Source organism: Molothrus aeneus, chromosome 6 (genome assembly GCF_037042795.1).
Source record: "Molothrus aeneus isolate 106 chromosome 6, BPBGC_Maene_1.0, whole genome shotgun sequence".
NCBI lineage: Eukaryota > Metazoa > Chordata > Aves > Passeriformes > Icteridae > Molothrus > Molothrus aeneus.
Window position 1 is genome coordinate 38,527,685 of NC_089651.1, and position 27,189 is coordinate 38,554,873.

Genomic DNA, 27,189 nt, shown 5'->3' on the forward strand with positions numbered 1-27,189 from the left:
GCTCTTTAAAATTCCTCACCAGTCAGTTAGAAAGACCTGTTCTCAATCTCTGACATCTACAGAAAACAATTCAAAAAGAGGTATAATCTTGGGCTAATTTACAAAAAATTTTAACGTTGCAGTCAGTATCTCAGTATGCTATCAGTAGTGACAGTATGCAAGTGTCCTTACACACACTGCAAGTCACTGCCCAGCTGTACAGCAGCTGGCTCCAGCTAAGCCCGGAACAGGTCAAGAGTGATGTGAATCAGCAAAGTACTGCCAGCTTGTTGTATTTATCTTCGATGGCAAAGGAGTGCAAATGCCAAAAAAAGAAAACAAATGCTTTCCTTAACCTTGGATTTCCAAAATGATTTAATGTCTTTTATCCTATGAGAAGCACTTCAAAATGTGACAGTTGTATCTGTGGACTGGCCACTGGATATTACAATGTATGTAATAGAGAGAGCAGAAGCCATTAACCAGGCAGGTGTCATTAGCCTGCCCTGACAAGGACTTGCTTGGAATTACCCTCAAAGACATCTGCTGACCCAGCAGTTTCAATGGCTTCTCAAATAACATTCTACTGATAGCTACATGACTTTTAATTTACAAAGCCAAAGGCTTAGGATTTAACCAATTTCCAGTCTTTTACATGGCAAAGAAATTGTTCTCTTTTAAAAGTGTTTAGCAACATAATGCTGGAGCAGAAGTGACCAAAGGAACTATTACAGTGTTTTAGCTGTGGAATGAGCAAGACTGCACCACAGCTCACAGTATTATATATGACAGAAGAATTTCTTTAGGTAGATATCCATATTGATTACAATTTTATTCTCAGTATTTTCCAAGCAGAAAATAAAAGTAAAAACATGCATTTTACAAAAGCGCACTATACACTTGACTACAGGAATCTAATGGTACAAATAAAGAGCCACACATGCCCACAAACCTTGCTACCATTATATATCAAAGTAGGTACTTACCACTGTACTTTGAATTCTCTATGCACCTAATTGATGTCATGAACTTCTGGTAGTCATGCCATTTGAAAGCTAACCCTCTTTTGACATAGTACTTGAAATATAAACATGGTATATGGGTACAGAATTAAACAACCTGATAATTAATTAAAATATAGAGAGTTCAGGGAAGAAAACAGAGGTCCTGGTGAGCTATAAAAGCAGGAACTTCAGCCAGTTCTGCTCAGAACTGAGCAGTAACCAACTTAACACTTGGTTACTGCTCTTGATGTAGCATGGCTGTGCTACAAGATGAGGTTAGTCTCATCCTCTTGGGCTTTCCACTTCACTGCTCTTTCTCTACACCCTCTTTTCCTTTCACCCATGTTCCCTCCAGCCCATGCATTTTCAGTTCAATTTTCATTTTTAAGTACTAACTCACATATTTTTTGAAAAGTAAGCAAGGTTATTTTCTGTTCTGAGAATAACTCTGGTAGCAAGAGAGGGAAAAAACACCAAAAAACTACATTTCCTGTTGCACGTGATGGTCCCAAAAACTCACCAGCAACTACCTTGTTTCTGTGACCTCAGAAATTCTGCAGTCTTTGCTCCATAAGGAGCTTTAGCAGGGGACAGGCGAGTTCTCATCCCATCTAGCCCAAAGCCTCATATTTAGAGAATAGGCTGTGGCTAATCTGGGTCTGAACACTCTCAAACTGATTTCCAAAAGACGTTAGGCACACAACTAGTCCTCATTACCTAATCTGGACTACTCATACCAGTTTCTCACCAGAAGCACAATATTTCCACTGTTTGGCTTTAAAAATAACATAAGCAGGAAATAAATAGGTTGCCACCAGCATTTCCTCAGCCGCGTGGATCCAGCTGATCTCTGGTAATGATTTTGTGCTTTGCATCTTGAATAATGAATCCTGGTTTTGTGTTACTCTATTACTAGTGGGGCTAGACACCTACATTTATTATGGATGTAGGTGGTTTGATTTTATTGCAATGGAAAATTTAAGCCTAGATTACATATAAAACTGTTCACATTTCAGAAATTCCCCCATGGGCATTTAAAATCCTTGGATTTAAAGCTCAGAAAATCAAAATATTCTTAATGCCAGGTAAGCACAGTTAGTACAGCTGATAAAAAGTACCTTAGAGTTCTATGATGTTCTTCAACCTCAAAAAAAAAATCAGATCAATTTGTTTTATACTGGCAGATGACTATATAAAATACATACACCAATGAAAACAAGGATATGACACACATATATTCACAAACAGTACAGGAATGTTTATGCTGTCCTGTTTTAGACCCAGTTCTATTCAAAAGCACACATATATAATAAAGGACTCAGAATTTTTATTTTTTTTTAAATCAACATTTTTCACAATATAAGTTTTTACATGACCACTAAACTTCTATTTCAACAGTCATTCACATTTCTGTGGGTTGTAATGACACTGAATAATGCTCATTCAAATAGTCTCACTGAAATCAGGTAAGGGCAGACTGACAAACAATCGTTTCTAGATGAGAGCTACTCATATAAATAGTCCCAGAAAACTCAGCTGGACTAAGCAAGTCAACAATCTTGAAAGTCTGGATCTATATAAACAACTACCAACCCACTAACTGTAATTTAAGAGCAGATCTACTCTTGCCTTTTCCTATTTTAAGTTTGATGTGGTCTTTTTTTTTTTTTTGTTAAATCATCATCACAAGACTATCTATAGCTGAAGACAGCTGTGAATCCCAACTTATTAAAAAAAAAAGTGAATGTTTTATTTACCTTTTAGGCAAAGACAGCTTATAATTGCTACTTCCTCTAGTGATTTTTTCCTCTTTCATTATTCCATTTAAAGTCTTTAAATAATTGACTGCAAAAGAAAGTAGAATATATTTTCCACATATTAATACTAAAATACCTGAATGTAATCTAAGATAGCCTTACTAGATATTAATTGTAACAGATTGATGTCTTCTAAATAATTTTTTAAAACATCTTGCTCTTTATATTTTAACATCTAGATTTTGAGGTCCAGTTACAAGTGTTTACCATAGAAAACTCGGTCAAGCTGGTGTTTGACCTTTGACAGGAAGCTGCCCTCACTCCAGCTAGTCCCAACAAACTAGGCCCAAGACAATAAGCTGCTTTATAGCTATTAGGTAGGCCAGTGTGTTTCTCCAGGAAGACCTCAAGCTGAAAAGCCAACATGCTTGACAACCACAGCCAAGGTACCAAGGGCCCAAGCACTAGACATTGGAAAACAAATGGAAAAGCACACATGGCTACATCTGGAATCCTAATGGGCCACCAATGGTTCCCAGCTAAAGGAAGAATTACCAATGTTATTTTATCATCCCTTGTGCTAACTTAGCTGTTTATGTACAGCAATAAATGATTTTTTAAAAACATATTTGGGTCATTATGTCATATACCACCAGCAAGTACGATTGTTTTATTGTGCTTGGAGTCAAAATACACTGCTATACCCAGATGTGAGGGAAGTTCAAAACCTCTAGTCCTTCTGTATTCATTCCTGTTGGACAAATGGATTAAGTTTTTAAAAGGGAAACTGAGAATTTTTATGGCCTGTACTCCCATCTCACTAGTAAAATTCGCACTGATATTTTCCTATAGAAGTTTGCCTTGCCAATGATAACATTAAATATTACCTTAGTAAGTAACACAAAATTTCAACCAACAGGAAATGCCACACATTTTATTGTCAAAATATCCCCATTCTCTTCTTCCAAGGCCACAAGATGTTCTATAAAAGAAATAATTCCTATATTTTTTTAACCTAAGCCCCTATTGAAATTCAAGGCAAAGTAATCATTGTGCTGTGGAATGAAGCTAAAATGCATAAATATTTATTAACAGACTTAATAAAGGAGGACTCTGCAGTTATGGCCCTGAATTCATATGTGCAAAGCCAAGCTTTTCCAAAATCTACAATCAGAATATTGTGTTTCCATGTAATGAATCATGGGATTTGTATAAAGACTCTTGCAAAGTATTTCTAACCCTAGCACTATGGCATTTAAACTTTGAGATCAAAGCAGAAAAAAAAAGTAAGATCCTCCAGCATTTACGTCTTGAGAAAGATAGCAACAACTTAGTAAGCAAGCAGCAAAAAGTATATCATTTTTACAAGACATTACAAAAATTTAAATGAAGGGTTATACATGTTTTGGGAATACTATTCTAAAACTGACTGTATCCCAATAGTTTAAATCAAAATTTATCAGCAAAATATTTCTCAACTTTCTGCTCCACAAGACATTGACAGAATTTGAAAAGAAGCGCAATTTATGAAGCGACAATCGAATGCAATTTTGGTAATTGTAACTCTAATTTCAGTCAAAATTAATAAAAAATTCAAAGAAATCAGGTTTTCTTCCCCTTCCATTTGCATTCCCTTTTTTCCTACTTCATGATTGCACTTTCACTCCTTTTCTTTTGGGGGGGCAGGGGGGAGGGAAGGAGAGATGTCTGGGCTGAGGAGTTGGCAGAAATCTACAACTACATCCACAACAGAATACAGTTTCCCAGGATCTACACATTTTGGTATCGTTTAGAATCAAGGTGCAGCTGAACAGAGCTGTAGTTTCTTTAATCTCTCTGGGAAGGTTACTAAGAGTATGCACACACTTATCACACAGGTTAAGCTACAGCTGTGCCAAGCCTTTCACAGAGAGTGCAGGGCAAACCCTGTGGGGAAGACTGCTGACAGGCAAATGATCCAAATTAGACAGATCATGCTGTGATAAACACGTGCATGTCCCAGACATGCAATGCTTATGATGATGATGATGATGATGCACTGAGTAACATTCTCAAATACGTTATATTAAATAAAGATGGATGAACTAGTCAATAATCTATAGACAACTTCCATTAAATGAGCTGAGAAAAATAGCTCAGAAGATTTTAAGGATTCTTCTATCCATTGACTGAAATTACTTCTACACACAATGACTAAAGAAATAGCAAATAGGAAATATATTTGCATCAATGCTAAAAGTTGCTTCTTTTCAAGATAGTTTTGATGGCATTGTTTTTCTTTTAATATTACACTACTGGTAACCCTTATTTGCCATGGAAACACAGATGTGAATTTGACACCCTATAATAGTGTTTTTAAAGCTGACAGCAGAGTGCAGAATGTGAAATTTCCTTGCTTCTACTGGTTAAAGCATGATAAAGTAAACAGCTAAGTGTTTCCCCTGATTTCCAGGAACAGCAGAAATACAAGTCTAAAGAAAAAAAATACATCTCAGCAACTGACCTCTAGAAAGTTGCTTCAGAAGTTTCTGTTCTGCTTCCAGAAGCTACACTAAATAGAGAAACAAAATACTTAAAAATTCCATTCTTGCACTGCTATAAAGTTCCCCATCTCTGTATGATGTAGTATGCTGGTTTTATGTTTAATTTTGGGATGAGAGTATATATGTGTATATATGTCTATATTTTATATATATATATACATATAAAATACCTAACAATTTAAAAATATTCAGAACACCTTTTTCTTGCTGCCTTTCCAGATGTTTTTTTACTTAATGAAAGAAACAGAGCAAGGATTAGAGAACAGTTTCAGAGAAACACAGAACACATTGACAAATACTGAGAAGATAAATACATGTTTTCATAATCACAGAATGAAATATAAGATACCATACACATGCCAATTACTCCCTCATGTTACCATTAGGAAAACTTGATCCTTAGCAAAAATAGATTTAAAATATATTTAAATCCCACGTGACCTTATAACAGCAGAAGTGAAAGGAAAGGAAAACAAAAAAGATCCTCATTTTGTGCTTCCTCTGCATATTGGTTAATTTTTCTTTTCTCCTTTTTTCCCAATCCCTCCCTTCATATTCTCCTCCTCTTCTTTCTAAGGGAAGAGATATTAAATGATTTATTAATCACAGTGTTTGTCACATTCACCTGTGCAAGACTATTCATCTTAAGCAAAATTTTTTACATTGAAACAAGTTTTAAATAACACAGAAGGTTTGTACAACTATATCGCAAACAATTTAAAAAATTGATTTACAAAATTCTTATTGATGAGTTTTGTTCTTGTCACAACAGTGTTTATATTTTCATATATGGAAACTAATTCTAAAAGCATAATTTAAATATCCATTTCAAAGACTGGTATTTATTTCAAAAACTTTGCTGGTATTTGTTGGCAGACTCCATTATGAATTTTATGTATTTAGCAGCAAAGGTAATTTCTACAGTTTCTCACTGTAATCTCACAAATCAATTAGAACACATCAGCTTTTAATTTTATTGGTCTGGAATTTTTTCACAATAACTATATTTTATTGTGGAAAAATTGTGTTTTCCCTCTAGTGACTATTCGGCAAATATGTTTTGAGCATTTCTATCATTAATTAAATGGCTAATATTTGTTTACTTCTCTATGTCCCATTATCTGCAACAATTTAAAAAATAATATACTCAGCTGGCAAGGGGCCTGTTTAACAGCTTTATACAGGACATACAGGTATTTTGCTCATTTTGGGTGCATCACAAAAATGATGACCTCCTCAAAGGGTCTCTCAGAAGAGGAGAGGTCAACAGTTTTGAGAAGGTAATTATTTAAAAATACACTCCCTATTAGACAACAAGAAATACTGTAAACCAGTGCATAAGTGCACTTTTAAAAGCAAAGAGATGTTCACAAATGGTTATGAAATACTTCCACATGTGATCATATTTTCACAATAATGGTGACTATCAAACGTTATATTTCACATTAATTTTTATTGTTGAATAAGATAATGGAGCCAAGAATACAGCAGGCTATAAAGCACAGCCTGTTGCAGCTTATTTCCTGGCCAGCTCTTCATACCACAGATGTTGGGCAGCTATCCCAAACCATTCCACATATTTACTGGTGCTCTAATTTTTCCATATTAGAAGTCTCATGTTTAGCTGTTCTCCTCAGTAGCATTAACCAAGCAGTTCATAAAATCTGTTTTTAAATGCAGCTTCAAATATCAAACTGCTTTGTGAAGCCACTTAGTTCATGTTCCTCTGAAGACCACAATCTGCCATTAACAGAGACTAAATGGCCTGTGACTTAGGAGAGAAAGTTGTTCAAAAGCCAACTAACATTTTGTTTCAGAGGGTACTTTTGAAACAAAGGTCTACTGTCAAATTTAAATACAGGTCTATAATTAACAATATAGAGCCATCAGAACTTAAATACAAGCACTGCCAATACAGTGTCCTGCTAAAATTAAATTTTAGTCTTTCACAGGCTGAATAGTGATAAACCCTTTAGGCAAAATTAATAATGGAGACCAATATAATTTCAACACAAAGTAACCACAGGCCAGATCATCCAGCAAAGGCATATGCAACTGAAGACTTTTCAAGTTCACAGCAGCCTAACACTATTCCTACTAACATCAGCAGTCACACAGGCTAAATTTGCACGTGACCTGAAATTCACTGCCTTCCAACAGAATTCTATAAATAAAACTTTCCAGGTCTAAAGTTGAATATCTTACTGAAGACAAGTGTCCAAAATACGAAGGTTTGTAGAGTGCTGAATTTTGCCAGGGGTACACCTGACTGTTGTCCAGGGGGTTTTAACATAGACCATTGTATTTTTTAAAGGCAGAGAGTAATTCATTGGCTAGTAGAAAGGCAGGAAATTTTTCTTTGGCAGGTTGATTTCTTTTTTTGTTTTGTTTTGTTTCTTCTTTTTTTTTTTTCAGTTTTAAATTAGCAGATGTTTGAAGCTGCTCCAATGTTTGGAATGTGGAAGAAATCCCAGTGGAGATAGATTAGTGGCAGAAAGCAGGTGAGGTGGTCAAAGGTGGAAGTAAATACAATTTATCAGATGAATCTGCAGTTTGTCATATTGGTATCACCATTGCACATGTGGCATATATAAAAGCTTTGGCAACTAAGAATGAATGTTGTTACCCTAGCCAATGTAGTCAGAGAGAAAATGCATAGCAACACAGGGATGTGGTACAAATAAATGGTCCAAGAAATCCTAGATTTTACAAAAATTCTACAGCATGTGTAGAAAGGATATGGGCAGGAATTCTACTAAATAAAACCCTCAAAACCACAAACCACAAAGAAAATCCCCAAATGAACACAGACACATGCACCCCTTACCCCTCATCCTCCCTTTCCCCCTTTAATCCCCATGCCCAAAAAAAAGGGTCCTCAATAACTGGCAAACTAAGCTAGGCAAATGTCAGCTCTCAGACCAAGCGTGAGTCATAATATGACCCATTTGTCTGGTCAAATAGCTCAGATACAATTCTATGACTCCTCCCAGGTTTGCAGCTCTTACATCACAGGTTTTTTAGGTAAAGCTTTCTACCACTTTTGATTGGAAAACACCATCCTACTCTGCTGAATGATTTGTCATTATCTCAGTTATATTCTCTTTTGCGATCCCCAATACTACAGCAAAGAAATATCTTCATGCAAAAAGTCATCTCATATCTTTAGTACAAAATACTGCATATCTACTCAGCAAACAACCAGAAACGTATCCTTTTTTTGGTCTCACAAGATAACCAGAACAACTTCAATGGAATTAACTGTATCTTTAATATGCTGAATGTCCCCAGACAACAAGCTAGAAAGCTGAATAAAATCAGGGGACTCGATGCTTGGTCATTAAATTATCATAGCCAGAAATATGGGCCCCCATTTAAATGGCTTGCTGGAAAATGGAACAAATTAAATTTATTTTTTAATTTATTAGAACTGTCCAAGAAGTGCTGAAGTCTGTCTCTTCCTCAAAAACCCTAATTAGTCTACAATGTTACAGCCCTAACACCATTTGACGCCCACACAGAAATAAGCCTGTATGGTGCTCTTTTAGTTGTGATGAAATGCTATGGCATCTATATGCCAATGCAGTCAGGACTGGAAGTTTCCCTTCCATGGATGAAGAGCCTGTCAGCACCATGCAGTACACACGTACATTTAGCATGAGCCCTGGTAAAGAGGTGGGATTCACAAAACTCTCCCCCCTCTCCTTCTAGCCCAGTTCAGCAGAAGACACTGGTTGAAGTCCAGCTAATATGAACATTTGGGAAGTACCAGAAGAGCATCCTCAACTGAGGGTTCTTTGGGTTTAGAAAGAGTTAACCCCAGTTGCCAGAAGTGTCTCACATTTAATGATTGACTTTACCTGCTTGTAGAGGTAACTTTTTGTCACTTCAAATTCTAAGGGAGGAAAGCTGGAATTTAAGGTTTTCTACCATAGTAAAGCTAGGTTTTCTTAAGTAGCGTTATAAACTGATTATGTTAATTGCAAGATGTTCATAACAGTTTTGCTAGACTCCATATAGTGTTTACTAAACAAGCAGATGAAGAAGATAAATAAGTAGACAAAAATATCGAAGGCAAGGGTTTTTTTCACACCACCAGCAGTGGTGGTAGCAGCTATTACCAGCAGGGCCAGGATTTAAAGTAGACACCATAATTGACAGGGTGCTCCTCGCTCTATTTTATGATGCAGCTGTACACTCATCAATTTGAAAAAAAAAAAAAACTAATTTCAAAACTAGTGATAAATTTAATTGTTGTGAGGAAATAGAAGTCTGGAGTGAATATGCAAAACCACCAAGATGCAGGTGGAAAGAAAATTGTACATATATATGGAAGCATTGAAATTTTTATTGTGTTGAAGAGCTTCCTATCTTGGGGACTGTGAGAGACTCAAATGTTACTGGTTAATGCCTAATACAATTTGCCATTTGCAAAAGCAACAAGTGCTTTGCTGACAATGCGCAGGGTAACAGCCCAGGTGCAGAGGGGGTGAGCACAGGAGGACAGTAACAACAAATCAACCTTTGTTTAGCAGAAAGGTGGGGCTTAAGCCAGGTAAGGGAAAAGGCCAATAAGAAGCAGATCCTGTGAGACAGGATAGTGCATTTTTAATCATATTGACATCCTCCCTTACACAAGTGGCTCAGGTGTCAACCTCCCTCCACAGAAGTACTGGGACATTCTCAAGAAGGCCTGGAGGTGTTCATGCCTTCCTTCATGCTCCACTACTCAAGGCAGCTGTCATGTCTTAAAAGACGTCATCAACCACCAAAGACCCCTGAAGCACTCCCAGACTCATTTCTGGGGCCTTCCACCAGAGGACTGCACATGATCCACAACAGATCCACTATGTGTTGCTTCAGAAAAGGTAAAACTCACTCCCATGGGAGCTACCAGGCTGTTTGCACCTATCCAAAACATGTATTAATACATTGAACTTTGTGTTTTGTGGGCTTCCCCCACCCCTGATGGATGCAGACTGTGACCATCACCCAATGGACATCAAAATTGCACCAATTCAGTCTTGCTGCTGAATACACAAGTGGAAATATCTTTCTACTCTTATCAATTTTCTTTCTCTTTCTCTCTTTCTTCTTCTAACTTCTTCTCAAAATATATTGTGAACCAAACTGAAAAATTTCAGTCAATGATTCTTTAGTAAGTGCCTTGTTGTACCTGGATAAGTCAAAGTTGGTTAAGTTCATGTTTTCTAAGTGCCTTACTTTGTCTGGGTAGATTAAAGCTCATTAAGTTAAAGTTTGTGAAATGCCTTATTTTGTCTGGATGTTTTTTCAAAATTTACCAAGTACTTTATTATAACTTAATGTTCTAAAGTTTGCAAGTTATTGAACTTCCTAAGATTTTTATTGTTTCTTCCATGCACCACTCAGAGTGAAAAAAACAACCTTCCTCTAAACCTGCCAAGCAGACTGGAGCAAACCCAGGGACCATTCTATTGTGTGCTAGTTTGAAGTGTTTCTTTTTAACACAGATGACCTACCTAGAGGCCAGTGTGCACTCCTGGGTTCTCTGTAATTTTTCATTCATGGCTCAAGATTATGAATTTACCCTTCTACTCAACACTGGTGAGATCCCACATCAAATCCTGTGTTCAATTCTAAGCTCCTCACTACACAAAGGACATCTAGGGCATGTCCAGAGAAGGGCAATGATCACGGTGAAGGGTCTGGAGCACAAGTATTACGAGGAATGCCTGAGGGAGCTGGGTTCGTTCACCTTGGAGAAAAGGAGGCTCAGGGGAGACCTTATCAGTCTCTACAGCTACCAGAAAGGAGGGTGTAACTGGGGGTACGGGGAGGGAGGATGGTCTCCCAAGTAACAAGCATGTGGGACAAGAAGAAATATCCTCAAGTTGCACCAAGAGAGGTTTAAATTAAATATTAGGAAATTTTTTTCACTGAAAGGGTGGTAAAGGGGGGAGCAGGTTGCCCAGGAAAGTAGTTGTCACCACCCATGCAAGTGTTCAAAAAACACGTTCTCTTCAATAAACAAAAAACCAGCCCTGTTAACAGTCCAGCTGTGACTCATGTCCATTTCCTTCACTGATCACTGCAATGTACCCAAATTTAATTATATTTGCCTTTTTTGAGAAAGAAGTAAGCCCCAAACTTCAAAACAAACTCTTACTTTTATTTTTGACACATCTTCCTCCTCACATGTCCATCACTTTGCTTGTCCTGTTGTCCATTAAGACTTGCATGTCTCAAAAATTTCCACTTTCCATCTTTCTTAAATAATACTCTTCTAGCAGCCTAAACAGAGTGTGCCAAAACAAACAACAAACAAACAACAACAAACAAAAACAACAAACAAAACCCCTTTCTATCACATGAAGAAACAGTTTGTAAACTTATGGCAAGACAGGACACATCAATATAATATTCAAGCTCGAAAAACATAAAATACGTCCCAAAGAAATATAGGAAACATTAGATGAAAAAATACAGAAAGCAGTGATGTTCTAAGCCAGGAGCAGTAATTAATCTTTGGATGTTAAGAGTCAAAGAAAGAACAGGGATAGTTACAATATATTCTTAATCAATTTACCCTATCATTTAGTGAGGACCTAATTTTTAGTAATGAAAAATGCATCGCAGTGTCTACACGCAGTTCACACTTCTAGCAGAGCCCTTTGCATTTCAAAAGTCATAGCAGAGCCTTCTGCAAGGGAAGCTTTTCAGAGACGTGCTTCAAGGCAAGAGCTGAAAGTAATATGCTACATGGAAGGGTAATGCCAGAACAGTCCAGAATGACAGGTAAATGCTTTCAGGGAAAGTGGCGAGCAGCAGGTCCAGTTGCAGAGAAAAAAGGAATGCATTGCATTGGTTTATGTTGTGGCCTGCTGAAGGATCTGATGCACTGTGAAGAAACATGATGCCGAAAAAGAAATTCTGTATGTCCTCTATGAACCTGTATGAGTTATATGGGACATCTTTGCTTATTACATCTTTTGTGCAAACATTAATATATCTGATACATACATGATACTATAGACATCTACTATAGTGTACTAAAAAAAGTAACATTTTCTACTGTGGCCTGCATCTGCAAGCAAAGAGTACAGAATCTGGGCTGATTACAGTGACCCCTCCACTTCAAGAAGCCTATCTCCTGAATGCAGCAACAATGCTCTTAGCCCCAAATACTTTAGCAACTTTATTAAAATGAACTATTGTGCAATAACTATATAACTATACTACATCCTGTAAAACCATTGATAATCATGGATTCACATTTCTTTTGGAAGAATAAAGGTGAGAATTGGACTCTAACAAATGAGAAAAATATGTGCTTCACATGTAAGTGAATTCTGAGCTTCTTTTCTGAAAACAAGGGTAAATAATGCAATGAACTAATTCATGCAAGAAGAGGCAAAGAATGCTAATAGAATTTATTCATTAAAAATTACAAAACACTTTTAGAACTTTTCCACTTTCAAAAAATAATTTAAAATACAATGATGGAGATTTTCCTAGCAGTATGTGGTTTCCATAAATTTTTTGAACACTCTTCTTTTCCTCTCAAACTTTTTTTAATCATTATGGTTATAAAGCCAAAATTTAGTTTCTCAGAAGGCCAAATTAAAACCTTTTGATGGATGAAAGTTGGCATATGTGATACTAGTGTGCTTCATTCAAGTCCTCAGCCAGCTTGGGAACTTGTACTATTTTCATCATTCATCTACAGACTACAGTAAAAAATGCAAACAAACAACCCAAAAGTCATAACCCCACCTACCTCTCCCCCTGCCCCCCAAATCCCTAATCAAACCACTGCCACCAACAAACAAAAACATAATCCCAAAAAAATCCAACGAAACAAATTCAGGGTTCATAGTGCCAAATCGTCTACAGACATAAGGAAGAGACGGAGCAAAGGAATTTACAATTCTATTAAATGAAAGTGACTTCCCATGGTTTGCCCTACCTGAAATGTCAGTTAGATTGTTTTACCACAGAGATCAACAGAAATAGAAATAAGTCAGTAATGGAGTGCAGGAGATACTTTGATTGAAAGATCCTGCTGCTGCATGCAGGTTAGTGAATAGCTGACTTCAGAGCACATAATTGAATTAACAAAAAATTCAAGGAAGTAAAATGCAGTTTGCACACAGAACACAATTGCTCTGAGATGCAGATTTCAGACATATACAAGCTCTAAGAATACTGATGGGACAATTACATGAATTGAAAGAAAAGAAAATATAAATTTTCCCTTTCTTCATGTTCCCTGCACTGCATTCTCACTGATGCAGCAATACACAGCCTCATACATGAAGCAATAATGATAGCAGTCAATAGTCACTGATCTGTGAGCTGTTTAACAGAACCAGGACTACATAAACTCCAAATTGATTTAGGTCTGAGACAGCTTTGGTCCAGACAGAGCCTTAATCCAGATGCACCACTGTCAGACCTCTGTCTCATCTTTAGGCCAAGCTTTACTTCCACTGTCATAGTCACCAAAATTTTCTTCCATTATTCATTGAGCTGTCAGTGTATATTCTTATGGCTTCCTTTACCTGTTTTCTGTGATAAAAATGTAGTGTTGCCCTCACAAAAACAGAGGAATTTTTAAAAGTAGGCAATACATAGAGGGAACATTATTCAAAGTGAGGGTTCATGTAAGGAAGTTCCTCTGAACTAACACAGATGTCTGTGAACCAACTGAGCAGACTCACTTTGCAGTCAGAGAAACAAGCACTGTTTTACATGGTTTGACTTACCCTAAGAAAGGCTGCTAAAGCAGGTCAGATGACAGGTATCTCACTGAGTCATGATTAAACCTAAGGACTCCTAAGGGAAGTTGAGAGAGTCCAGAACAACTAACACAAATACGGCCATCTAAAATAACCTGAGAGGTATTTGTTTGTTTGTTTGTTGCATATGATATTTGCATCTGTATATATGATCTTGGAATGCCACATGGGTGCTTCCTCCTCTGTCATCTAGGAATGCAATGGAATCTACATGCATGAAAATTTTGCAAAGGCTAAAACTGTTTCATTTCATTCAGTATATTCGAATCTCAGATCCAAAAATCTGTAAGGAAATATAATTACAGTTTCTGACACTGTAGTCTAATCAAGCAGATTAATAAAGATGTTGAAGTCAATGTATTTCTTACATCATCAACCATGAAAAACCAGTACTTGCTGCAATTTGGGTACCTGCCTGCTCACCACAAAACTTGCACTGGAATTGCGAAAATGATCTAAAATTTCTTCTTCTCCTCTTAGGCTCAGGAACTTAGAGTGGTAAAATGGGAATTCACTTGGTGTGAAGTGTGATAATACAGTGTGAAAAATATCAAGACTGCTTAATTCTTTTGTCATTCTCAACATCCAGTCTTCTCAGGACTCACTAACTGAGGAATGACAATTTTGTCATGTAGGACTGTTTTTAAAATTAAGACTGGCTATTAATTGCATGTAATTCAATTAAGTCTCCCTTTAATCCCCATGTTGTTTTGATACACATATCCCCCAAACGCAAGATTGCTACTTGGAAACACTTTGTTATATCTATATGGCAAATCTTCTGCAAGTCTGTTGTTCAGTGGTCTCCTCTTAATAGAATCCCATAAAAGATTTAATGCAGAATATCTTCAAGGAGCACCTTTACAATCACAAATATAGATTGATTTATTTGCTTATTAAAGCCTATGAACATTTACTGTAAGTAAATAATGAGCCAGACTACCAAAACAACGGTTTCACTTAGTTAAGTGTTTTAGAACCATTTCTTGATTTAAAACTACTTCTTACAGCAACAAAATAAAATCATATTCTCTGGAAGAACTTGCAAAAGATTACTCTAATTTTTGCATTCTGTAAACAGGCAATATTTAATCTGTTTAAAATTAAACTCTGAAGATCAATCAGATAGGCTTTTGAAGGGCTCAGACACAGCAAGTACAAGTTTAGCGCTGTATTTGCAAGACAAACCGCTAGTTCTTTAGCCACACAGATATCATTTAGCCCATAACTTAAACAAGCACTGATAATTTTTTTTTATGAAAAGATGCTATCAGCAAAACAAACACTGTATTTCGTACTACTTCAAAGCTTATTTATAATGTGTTTAGAAATATTCAGTGGAAACAGGAAAATAATGTCTTGATTTTCTAAACTTTACAACATCTGCTTTTACTTACTTGAAGCATTGTAAAGTTCTCCAGATTTCAAATGGGTAGCTTTTCTTTTGTCTGGTCTCAAATTCGAAAGTGTTCACATTATTTTTTTACCCCATACAATTTTCTATTTTTCACTTAAGAAAATTCAGTCATATGAACATCTCTGCAGCCTTTTAACAGTGGCAAATAATCGTTAGAATAACTTAACATTTTGAATAAGCACATTAGAAACCTGTTAGAAATCACCCTTCAGAAGACTTGAATTCCCACATCTTTAAAATTTCCCAATATACATATGTAACTAACTCCTTTTAACCAGATATAACGCTGTTTATTCATACTATTGTCTCCCAGCCAGGAATAAACTGCAGAAAGCACTATTTGCAATACATGCAGTTCATTCCAATGGCTTGGCTTGTGGGAGTGACTAGAACCTGCAACAAGCAAAGGGCTTCTCCCCTGTGAATCCTTTCTCATAGACAGGAAAAGGGTTAATCTAGCCAATAAGATGTAAAAAATGCATCTTAATCACTTTTAATGGCTTACCATGACCGGCTTGAAGATGCACTATTATACATAGTTTTATTTATTCTCCCTCACTATGTAAAATTAAAGCTGTTAAAGGATTTAGTGAGAAGTGATATCCAAAGCCTTTAAGCATGCTATCATATACTATTTGATTAATACACAGCAACATAATAAATAATTTCTTCTACTTGTTGAGAGGTAGACAACCTACTCCTGCTCATGAGTTACTTTTTGGCTGCACTTAGATTAATAAGCTGGGTGCCTACTGCAGAGCATTTTATGTGACTGTGTACCTTGGCCTCCTGATGACCAGGCTCAACTGGATCGTATGGTGTGGCTCCCACCTGGCCTCACAGTCAGGTTTCCCTCCCATCAATCAATAGCACCTGGGGGGACAGGAGAAAGGAGATGGTGGAAATCTGGGTCTCAGCCCACTGCTGGGATACGTGGGTGCAGGGTGAGGCAGAAGGCTTAGTTTGTTGCTTGAGTTTTGCTGCAACATGAGGTCAGCCTTGGACATGCCCAGACCCTTGAGGCTGGAAATGCTTCCTGGTCTACTAGCCAAAACATAGCTTCTGTGTGCCTGATATGCAATGCCAGTGAAGGCAAAAAGATTTTCTGCAGAGTCCTTAGGAAAAAAAAAACAAAACAACAAAAGCATGTTTGCTCTGATTCTCTGATTGTAAATAGCTAAACAGCACTGATGCTTCTTTCCTCATTCCATAATGATGGAGGCTCAGTTTTAATTAAAATTTTCCTCTTAAAACCATTCTTTTTCATACTTACCTCTAGAACAACCATGGGGTTTGCCAGTGGCAGCATGGTACATGCAGAAATGTAGACTGCAGCATATTTCCTTACAGTGGAGGTAGAATCAGACATCTCAGATCTGGCAATCTCAGGCTGAATTAATGTATACTAACTGATTTTGTATCAAATTTAAATCTGCACCCCAAATTCTCTTTTTCACATAGAATTTAAAGGTTTACTTACACTGGATTTCTTCAATCTCAACCAAATCTATGACATATTTGGACCATATTTAAACACACTTTTGGCAAAAAATGTTTTCCAGTTTTATTTTACAAGTATTTGCTTAATTATTGCCAAACATTAGTTGATTTAGCAACATTTGTGCGAAGTTCTAGGCAGAATTTTCACACTTGTAACAATGAGTAAGTTTAATATTTTTGGTGCGTGGTGTACCAGATTACCATGGTAGCAATTAACCGGAGCACAAAATATTTTAAAGGGAAAGTCCCTGGGATCACAACAATTTGAGACCTAGACTGCCACAGCAATTTACAGTCAGATCCTCAAGAGGGATTTTAGAGGGTTGCTTCCATTTGAGTACTGTTATCTTTAGTGACTGTCAGGGGAATCTCTGGCCTCTGTAAAGGAAGATATGGAAAAGGAAATTAAAAATTTCAATTCTCAGAAATATGTTATTCTTTCTGTCCAAGACATCCGAACAATACACATTAGAATCTAGAGTTTGGTGTGTTACAGGCTACAAAAGAAGATGAAGTCTGGTTTTCTGCATCCTCTATATGTGATGCTTTAAGAACTACTATTGTCCCCCTATCCAGAGACTTTGGTTCTCTAAGATGTGGTGCCACAGGTTATTTTGATCTCCGCTTAACTAAAAAGATGTCCCTTTCTATCTTTTTCAGGGTGATAAAATACTCAGCAAAAACTTCTTAAAGCAGAGAAAACAGTTCATTAACTGAAATAGACATTTTAGACATCTTCCACTTTCTATACCATAGGTGTTGCCAGGAACAGGAGTGATCCCCCAGGTTTAAGTGACAACACACGCTTACTTAGCCAAGTCAGTACGGACCTTTAAAAACTCATTGCCCTTTGATAGTATTAATCAGCCTTCTTGCTCCTCAAGTAAACTAATGGTGTGGACTTTCACAGGCAGGAATATAACTCAAAAGGCTTAAGGAATGGAGATAACTTGAGGTTAAATTAACCTGACCATAAATTAACCTGACCATAACATGACCATAAATTATTGAGTTCTAAGCTTAAGTGACACTAATGGGCACAACTCAAAAGTGTTACTGCTTCAGTGTATGATGAGGCCTCCTTGTGCTATGCATCTCTGGGGGCATGGCAGCTGGAGCTGCCATTAAAGATTCCTGGATCTCAACCTCAGCTGCTCACTGCCAAAAGCACACCTCTGCTTTTCATCACCTGTCCACATGAATCACTCTCTGCATTGGCCCATGCAGAGAAGAGTGAGAAAGGTGGGAGCTGAAGAAAATGTTGCATCCAGCAAAACAGTGCAGACAGAAGTGGTAGCTAAGAGATGGTGGGTAAAGAGTAAGATGTAGAGCACAGTTTAACTCAGCTTTGAAAAAACTTTGACTTCATTAAAGGGTGGAATGATCAACCATAAGAAACTTCTCTACCAGACAATTTGTGGAATATATATTTTAAAAACCTCATGATCTTTGTGATCGACCTTGAAAAATGCTTTACAGTAGAAACAAACCAGTTTTTCTATGGTATTGCTCTCCTAAAACCTTCTTTCTCTCCCACCTGTACCCAATGTCCCATTCTAACTGGCTGTACATATGCTAAAAGATACAGAGCAGAAGAGCAGCTTAACTATCAGAGAAGACAAAGTCCAACTTGCAGTCCTCTGCATTCCTTATTAGACAAGCCTCTGTAGTAAATAAGCCATGTAAATGTATCTGAACAAACTATTTAGTCTCCATCATTTTTTTGTTCATTGTGTGTAAGAAAAGGGATGCCTGATCACTACTGTCACCAACTACTTGTGTCCGGCTGAGTTCAAGAATTAATCACCTAATCATCCTTTCAGTGAAAACAAAATTCTCTGGATAGCCACAACTCTTTGATTTTGTGTTACTCAAATTCTTTGTTGGTAAAAATCAAAGCTCAGTTTTTACTCAGAACAAGCATAAGCTTGTTCTTTAACTCTGATTTTACTCAGAATAAGCAACTGACTGCTTTCCATGCTCGCGTTTGATGTTTCTATAAGCCTTGCTTCTCTTACACTGGTATCACAATAACAGAAGCATTAATAATTCACACTCAGGTCTGTCTTTGGGGCTTCTCTCAGCTTCAACTCAAAAGCTTAAATCATGAGTAAATGTTCTTCTGCCAAATCTGTTGCTCCCTATTCCCTACCCCTGCTACACAAGGGTAAAAGACAGAATTAATTTTTAAAATTAAATAAGCAACATATTTAGTCACTTAGTTTCATTTTTGTCTAGCATTGATATCTTGTGGGTACTACATCAAGCCATGAAAAATAAATAAGAGAGCTGAACTTTTCAAACACTGCCAATGAACTTTTTTCCAGTTCAGTGAGGGTAATAGGCCTTTTAATTTACAAATTCATAAGAATAGGATTATATTTGGTCAATAGATTCTTTATTATACTTGTTGAAGTCTTACTGCCAGAAATAGAAATTAGTTCCTCATGATATAAAAGGTCAACATTAGTTGTAATTAACAGAAAAGTCACAGACTTCAGACAGCTACAGCTAATTACAGACACTGAATGTAAAGCCAAGGAGCTGTACAAATGCTTGGACTTCAGCATGTCAGATGGTCCAGAGAATCCATTCATATAAGTTAAAAACATGCACAAGTAATATACAGGACTGGGAACAAGTAAATCCATAATTTCATTTTGGGATAAATGCACGTAAATTTCAGATCCTTCACAAATATCTTGCAGTGCAGAAAAGTTCCTCTGTCGATTGTCTGCTTCAAACCTTCAGATCCAAACTGTATAGAATTGCATTCAATATTAGTTTTAGTCTACATTTACTATGCCTTGTAAGAAATGTGTTACATATGCATCAATTGAAAACAGGAAAGTAAGTCAGGAATTTGCAAAAAAAATTTGGCTTTTTCTTTTTGGATGGCAAGCACAAGATCTGCAATGCCTTATTGAAACATCAAGGCAGTAAACAATGAAAAAGTTTTCATTGTAAAAAAGTTTTCCATCAAATTTTCTTCTTGCGATGTGAACTCAGAGGAAGAATTTAACCTGCTGAACATTCCATTTCCTCACGCTCAGAGAAGCATTGCTTAGTGCAGTAAGATGTAGTTCTCCTTTGCACAGCTACTTGTAGAGAAAATGTTTTATTAAAGGAACATTCAAAGTGACAGAGTCAGTATGCACAACTTCCACTTCTTTTATATGCTTTTCTAAATGTCAAATCAAAACATGGCAATGGGATTAAATACATTGGTAACCATAGTTTTATTATAACTGCCTTATAAATCACGCTATAACTAATTAATCTAATTAACAGTCCTATGTCCCAGATACATTACAGGAACAGACCAAATCAATCCAGCCTTGAAGAAACCACTAATATGTCTCAGACACCAATCCTGGATTTGTTGAACATTCATTGAATATCGACCTGCTGTGAAAATATTACTATACCTGCTGCTTTTATGGGACTGGATTTTGCTTTCCTTTTTTCCCTTTTAAAAAAAATTCAGGAACACAGAAGTCAATGCTATAAACCAAAGATATTTTGCTAGCAGCTTAGCATTTCAAAGATAAGTAATTAAGCTGAAACATTTATAAGTTTTAAGATTCACAGGTTGAAAAGTTAGTATTTTTCTGCTATGTATCTTTTTCATCTGTCCAAATTAAAACACTGGTACACAAATACAACCACACTAAGTCCCTTGAAACTCAGGCTGAAAAGTATCACGTTTTCAGAAGGTAAATAAAGAGAATGTTGAAGCAGAGCAGAGTTTCTAATGAGTTAATGTAAAAAAACCTCATGCAAAAGCAATCCGCATCAAAGCTAGCAGGCAATACCCTGACAGTCATCCATCAAACCTAAAGTCCCCTTAATAAATGCCAATTATAGGGCAAATATGCACAAATGCGGATAGCATAAGCCATGGGATCATTTCCTTCCAAGAAAATTAGTGACCAACAAAACACCCATGCAGCCTGCCCTACAGCAACACTCACTCCTGACCGGAATACTAACTACTATTATTATTTCACTCCTTTTTACTTTATTTTGTACTTTTGCAAGAATTCAGAGCCACACAGAATTTTGTTTGGGGTTATACAAATTCCTTTGCAATTTGTATAGAAGTCTAACATAACTTTTTAAAAGCCATGACATGCCTATAATGTATACAGAGTCTCTGACTTCCGCCGTAAGCGAGCCTTTTTCCTAACTTAATCATACTCAAATTTCACCCCTTTTAAAGATCCTGATTCAAAAATGCTCACTCATTCTCCACAGTCCACAAATTTATACCATCTCTTCCTGTGGTATTATATGTGCATAAATTAAAAAAGAATGGTCTTGTATAAGGACTGAAAACAGAACATTCCAAGTCCCCATCCCCCAAATCTAACTTCAGTTTATCAAGGAAATGTTTGATACAAATACACATTCTTATAAAATTATGGTTTTTATAGGATGTTTCGCATTTGAGCAGAATTACGTTACCCAAACCTAAAAACAATGAGTTGTAAAGCATGCTGAAGTCAAAAAATAATAAAAGCTTTTCTGCTGTTACATTTATATAGCCTCTGATTCATTTTATCCCCCTTTCCTAACACCTTCTGCATATCACACCTGACCAATAATTTTGGCCTACCAAAAGCAGGTTTTTTAGATTTATGGTATCTGATATAGAGTAAACAAAAAAGTAGCATGTTTTGTCATATGGAGTGTCAGAGGTAACAGCTGAGAGTTAAGATAAGAACTTTATGCTGATGAGACAAAGAAGCTTTGAAAGAAATAGTTAATACTAGTATAATGTCAGAGAGAATTATTTTTTCATCTAAAATGACTCACATTGCTATATTCATAGAAACAGACTGGAAAATGCTATATTAGTCCTAGTCTGACATCTTATCTAATTGACCTCTAAAGTGACATCTTCCATCACACAGACTAACCTATGCTATATTCATTTATTTCCATCTTACCTAAAATTATGATGAATGGTTTGAGCTCTATTCAATTATTGAAAATGTGCAAAGAAACAGAAACAATGAAACTGGCAAAGTGCTCTGCATTCTTAGGAACAATTTAGGCTAATTAGCATCAACTTCTCCCCCATTCATCATACCCCTTTAGAAATATAAACAAACTGTCAGCTCTAACCTAACAAACAGATCACTGAGCTACTTAACACAAATTATTCTTACATGAAAAGCTCCTTCTCAGGCAATATTCTCCTCTAGGGCATCTGGGAAGTTGAGCTATTAAAATTGAAGACATATGTTTCAGTCAAATTTAACTCCCAGATTGTACTGATCGCTGTTGTGACAGTTTTCCATCAGCATGCTGCTGCTGGCAAAGTACTACGTATTTTAAACAAAGCAATGCAACAATAGACTTCAATGATGCATGTTCATTTAGTATAATATCAATACCACCCAATTAGCACCCTACACCTAGAAATGGAGCTACTTAAAATTATTGCTTAGGTAGAACTTGAATCTCAGATTTCATTTGGGGTTTCTTTTAGAATTACAGGTTCTGTATGCTCCTGTGAGCTTGCAGAAGGCAGCAGCTATGCCACTGTCAGCTATGACAATAGCTTAAATCAAGCTGCAAAGGTGATGCTCTGAAAAGGCCATAGAGGGGAGTGCTGCTGTCACTCCTGGGTTTTAACTCAAAATCCTCCACAGATGCCACAAACAAAGGGACAGCTCTAAGCTAAAGGAAAACAGGAAGGTTTCCAGAACTGAATATTCCCTGAACACAGCAACACATGTGCTACTTTGGAAGTCAAAATGATAATGAAATATACTTCCTTTCCTTTCTCCAAAATGCAAAAGGAACTAAATTTGTCCCAAGTCCATACCTGACTAAAAGGCTTTTGTGCTAAAGCTAAGACTTTTTCATCAGTTTGTTAATATACTCATTATCTGGTAAAAGGAGGAAGTAAAAACTGGCTGGGACTTTCTTGTCTCACAGACATTTTAGATTTTGTGCATATATAAGGATATGCCTTTTCCAGTAAGAACTTTAAAACTGGGGAATATTCTCCACTATTTTTAGAACAAATATAATTTTTTTAAATTTCAGAGATATCACAAATAATCAGTGTTCAAAAATTGTTTCTTGAGTTTTCTTTTCAATCTGTAAGAAAATTCTTACTTATTACCTTGGTTCCCTTTAAACAGCAAAATTTATAGTAAGAATTTCATGGATTAAAGATTAAGAATTTCCCATCCTTTCTCCTTTAATTTTCTCTCATTTCTCTACTTTGCTATTTCATTCTGGCTCTAAATTTTTCTTGCAAGAAACACTTGTAGTACATGTCATAGCTTGCCTTTTTGTTCTCCCCTCTTTCTTCTAAGGAAGGTAATGAAACCAAGCAGTATCAGCATGGTTGCCTATTTGCACAGAAAGGTGTTGTCTGAATTTAATTTTGTTTCATCCTTAGGTGAGAGGAGGAAGGAGGATCATCTAACTTCCTAATTTCCTCACTGCTGGTTGCACATACATTTTCCCCTTGGATACAGAACTTCCAAGGCCTGGAGTATATAACATGGTTGGAGCCAGAAGGTCCCCAAACATCTCTATGGTGATGCATTTCTTACCAGCAACAGAAAACACTTTCTGAGTGAACACAGAGCAAGCATGCATGTCTTCTTGCTTCTGAAGAAAAGGATCTTGCATTATGACATGACAGCCACCTCAAAAGCATTTTAAACATTAGTGCTGACCAGAAGGTCTGATTCTAGAAGCTTTATGCAAACAGATTGGTGAGACTTGAAAGTGAGCACCTAATCCATTGTTCTTGCCCATCTTCTCTGAAATGATCTCACATTTATGGGCTTCATTGAGACAGAGAAGTGGTGATGTAGTTCATGTTAATCACAAGAGAATGAAGAGAGTTTTTACAGCAGACAGACTAAAAACCTCTTTCAGCCATCATCTGCATTTCTTCACACTACACAAAAAATGCCAGAGAAAAATCTGAGAGGTGACCTCACACAAACCAGGGGGAATTAAGGATTCAGGACATTTCTGACAAGTCAAGAAAGATGGAGTACTGCTTCAACAACTTCATTAGGACCAGGATATTAAAAGGCTGGCTTAAGGTGACTCATTCCTATTTATTCTTAACCAACAAAAGAAGTACCTCAATCTCATCAAATATATCAACCTAAAGAAAAGGTATATTAATGAAAACTGACCTCTAACTTACCACACTGAAGTACAGAGTTTTAGAATTGTACTCAGTTCCTATACCTTTCAGGTGTTTGCAAAATCCACTTCAAGAAAACATGAATTAGTCTGCTCTAGAAAGAGGGTCATTAAATTAGATTCAAATGGACAGAGCAGCACTGAACACTTCCTGGGTATTAGAACAGGAACTGGAGGTACATTACAGACACAGCAAGGAGAATGTCCCTACAAAAGCCAGAAGTTTTCCCTTGGTTATGAGAAAGGATTTTCATAGGCGGGGTTGTTTTTCGGTTTGGTTGTTTTTGGTTTTTTTTGTACAGGACAGTCTCAGAGGGTATAAACCACCAGCTCTTCTTGCTACATTGTTGAAAGAACACATGGGATATGGGTATGCTACCTAAATATGGAGCTGCATATTTCAGTTGGCCTATTTTTTCTCTTGGTTCAGCCATTAAAAAAGATATTTTTCATTTATGCATCTAAAGAGCATCTAACACACATGAATACACAGATTTCATCTCAGTTTCAACTGTTCCCTCAACAGCAACAAATCTGTCCTAATTTTTAAGAAGCTGTATTCTGTGAACATGACTACCTTAGAGACAAATAAAATAAATACTAATCCACATCTGTCAAATTACTTCCAAGCTGGCATCAGACTTTCACTGAGCTGTGCTAAAGGCCAGAGAAAGCTGCACACTGTATTTTTACCATTATGTTATAAAGATCAAATGTGCAACATTCAAGAACTAGTTTATTATTTACATTGAACTGCTCTCACATAGCTGTCATTTAATTTTTTTTCCTTCATTTGCAAGAGTTTTCTGTTGGTTCAGAAATGTTTTCTTCCTGGTTGCAGTCTCTTTTTAAGGCATAGCGACAAGTAATAGAAGCAGACAGGAAGTAGGGGTTGTTGCTCTCCAGAGGATGATTAAGCAAGTCAGCACAAATTCCCTGAAGTTCCCACAAACAGGCTCTTATGTAACAACATATGTTTTCAAAGATATTTTCTCTGAGCAGTGGAGAGTCTTCATGGGAAAAATATAAGCTAGCTTTATAATAAACATTGAGGAGCATGAAATAACTATAAAGAGCACTACAAATGAAGTAAATTATTAGATACTTAAAATCCCACAGCAACTGATTCTCATTTACATTTCTCAAAATTAACCTTGGTCAATAAAGTATCCAGGTCCTGCAGTCCCTTGCTAACACAAACAAAACATATTATGTGTTCCTTGGAACATCACCTGCAATGCTCTGGGATGAGTCCAGATAATGGTTTTAATGCAAGTAGTCCAGCAGACTTTTCAGTAGACTTTTTCTGTGAAGAAAGCAGGGTCGATCCTTTTCCTCTCACTTATGCACAGAGCAGAAATTCTTTAAAATTGAGAAAACTTTAAAAAAAAATCCTTAACATTTACCTTGCATTTGACTATCCCAATATATACTGTCTTTAGATTATTCAGTCCACAGCTGTGGACTGGTTAAAGCCACTCAGCACTGCATACTTTTTATTCTTTAAAAAATGCACACACATTAAGATTTATTTTGTCCTCTTTAATTTCAAAGAAAATTGACACATTTTATTACAAGAATTTTAAGCTTATAGGAGTGGTTATTTATCTTCATGTGAGAAAAATATTTGACTACCTAGAATTAGATATGAGGACAGACTACTATGTAGTCTGATTTTTCTACCAATAAATAAAAATTTGGGGACACAAATATCAAAAAAGTGAAGAAACAACACAGCACAACAGATTAAGTTTTCAAGTTACAATTTCACTGCCCATTCACAAAGACCTGATGCTGCAAAGGTAGAAAAGCCGGGTCAACCAATAATAGCAAAGTTAACGATAGTCTCTCAAAGCAGAACCTCAAGCTGTGCTGCAGCAGAACATCTTCTATGTTCTGAAAGTGTGCTACCAGTAAGTCTGATTCCTGTGAATCATACTGTGCATTTTATTTTCACACTATGTGGACAAAAGCTTAACATTCTCTGTATTAAACACACTGCCCAGATGTACAAAATCACACATATCTTATCCTGCAATTCCTAAAATACTTAAGTTAATTTTTGACATGAAAAGAACATCTAGTCACAAAAGGACTGGATGCTCTTAACATTTTATCTGACATTCCTGTCATATATGGATTTTTAAGCTTTTTTTCACCTGATGATCCAAGACATGGCAGAGCCAGATAACACAGGGTCATGTCCAAACAAAGCCGTAGTTTTCACCTTTGCAAAACCTATACGGCCCCAGTGGAAAAGTTCACTTATCTCACCTAACTCACAATGGCACAGAAGTGAAAAAATAGAGTTAAAATCCAATGATCTTCTCACACCCATATGCTACATCTTCTCAATAGTCAAATATTTTGAAGAAATATACTTTTAATAATTTACTACTCCTGTTTAGCTGGGGTTTCATTGTGTTGGTTCACACCTATGCCTGCATGGTTAAGAGTGAGAAGTTACTTTGTGTGATACCTAGAAACTGAACTAGAAATCATGCAACAGATCATTTTTCTGGTCAAACAGGATAATTCCTTCTATTCTATTCTATTCTATTCTATTCTATTCTATTCTATTCTATTCTATTCTATTCTATTCTGTTGAGCTCATAAAGAACCCAGGTGATAAAGGCTTTTTCCTACTTCCTTCTTTCACAGCTTGTTGATCTCACTGCTTGAAAGTGATACCAAAAGTAATTCTTCAAGCACCACGTTTCAATTTCAGCTCTTCTTCCCATACATATGTACTTTTATTCTATAACTAATTATTATTCAGTACCAAACACTGCCTAAAACAGGCCCAATGACGATTATCATAATAGATATTAAAAGGTACTATAATTTATCAATTTCACTCTAAAAATTTGAGCAAAATACAAAATAGCAAATGATTGAGTCACTAGAGCAGAAACTAACTATTGCTGTATCCCCCTTTTCTGAGTATGATTTTGATCTCAGTTAAGTGACTTCAAGAAAGTTACACAATGAAACTCTTAAGTGAGAAATGGAGTGAACAAC

At 36.4% G+C, this 27,189-nt stretch overlaps 1 protein-coding gene across 2 annotated transcripts in view; it reads right to left on the reverse strand.

The window, feature by feature from the left end:
* SLC25A21 (solute carrier family 25 member 21) overlaps positions 1 to 27,189 on the reverse strand; it is a 232,023-nt gene that overhangs the window by 180,112 nt on the left and 24,722 nt on the right. Inside the window, exon 2 of one of the 2 annotated variants that reach the window (XM_066552256.1) lies at positions 16,261 to 16,353. The exons of the other annotated variant lie outside the window; for it this stretch is intronic. The gene's annotated coding sequence lies outside the window, so the exon portion shown is untranslated. The remainder of the gene's footprint in view (positions 1 to 16,260; positions 16,354 to 27,189) is intronic. 2 annotated transcript variants of the gene reach the window in all.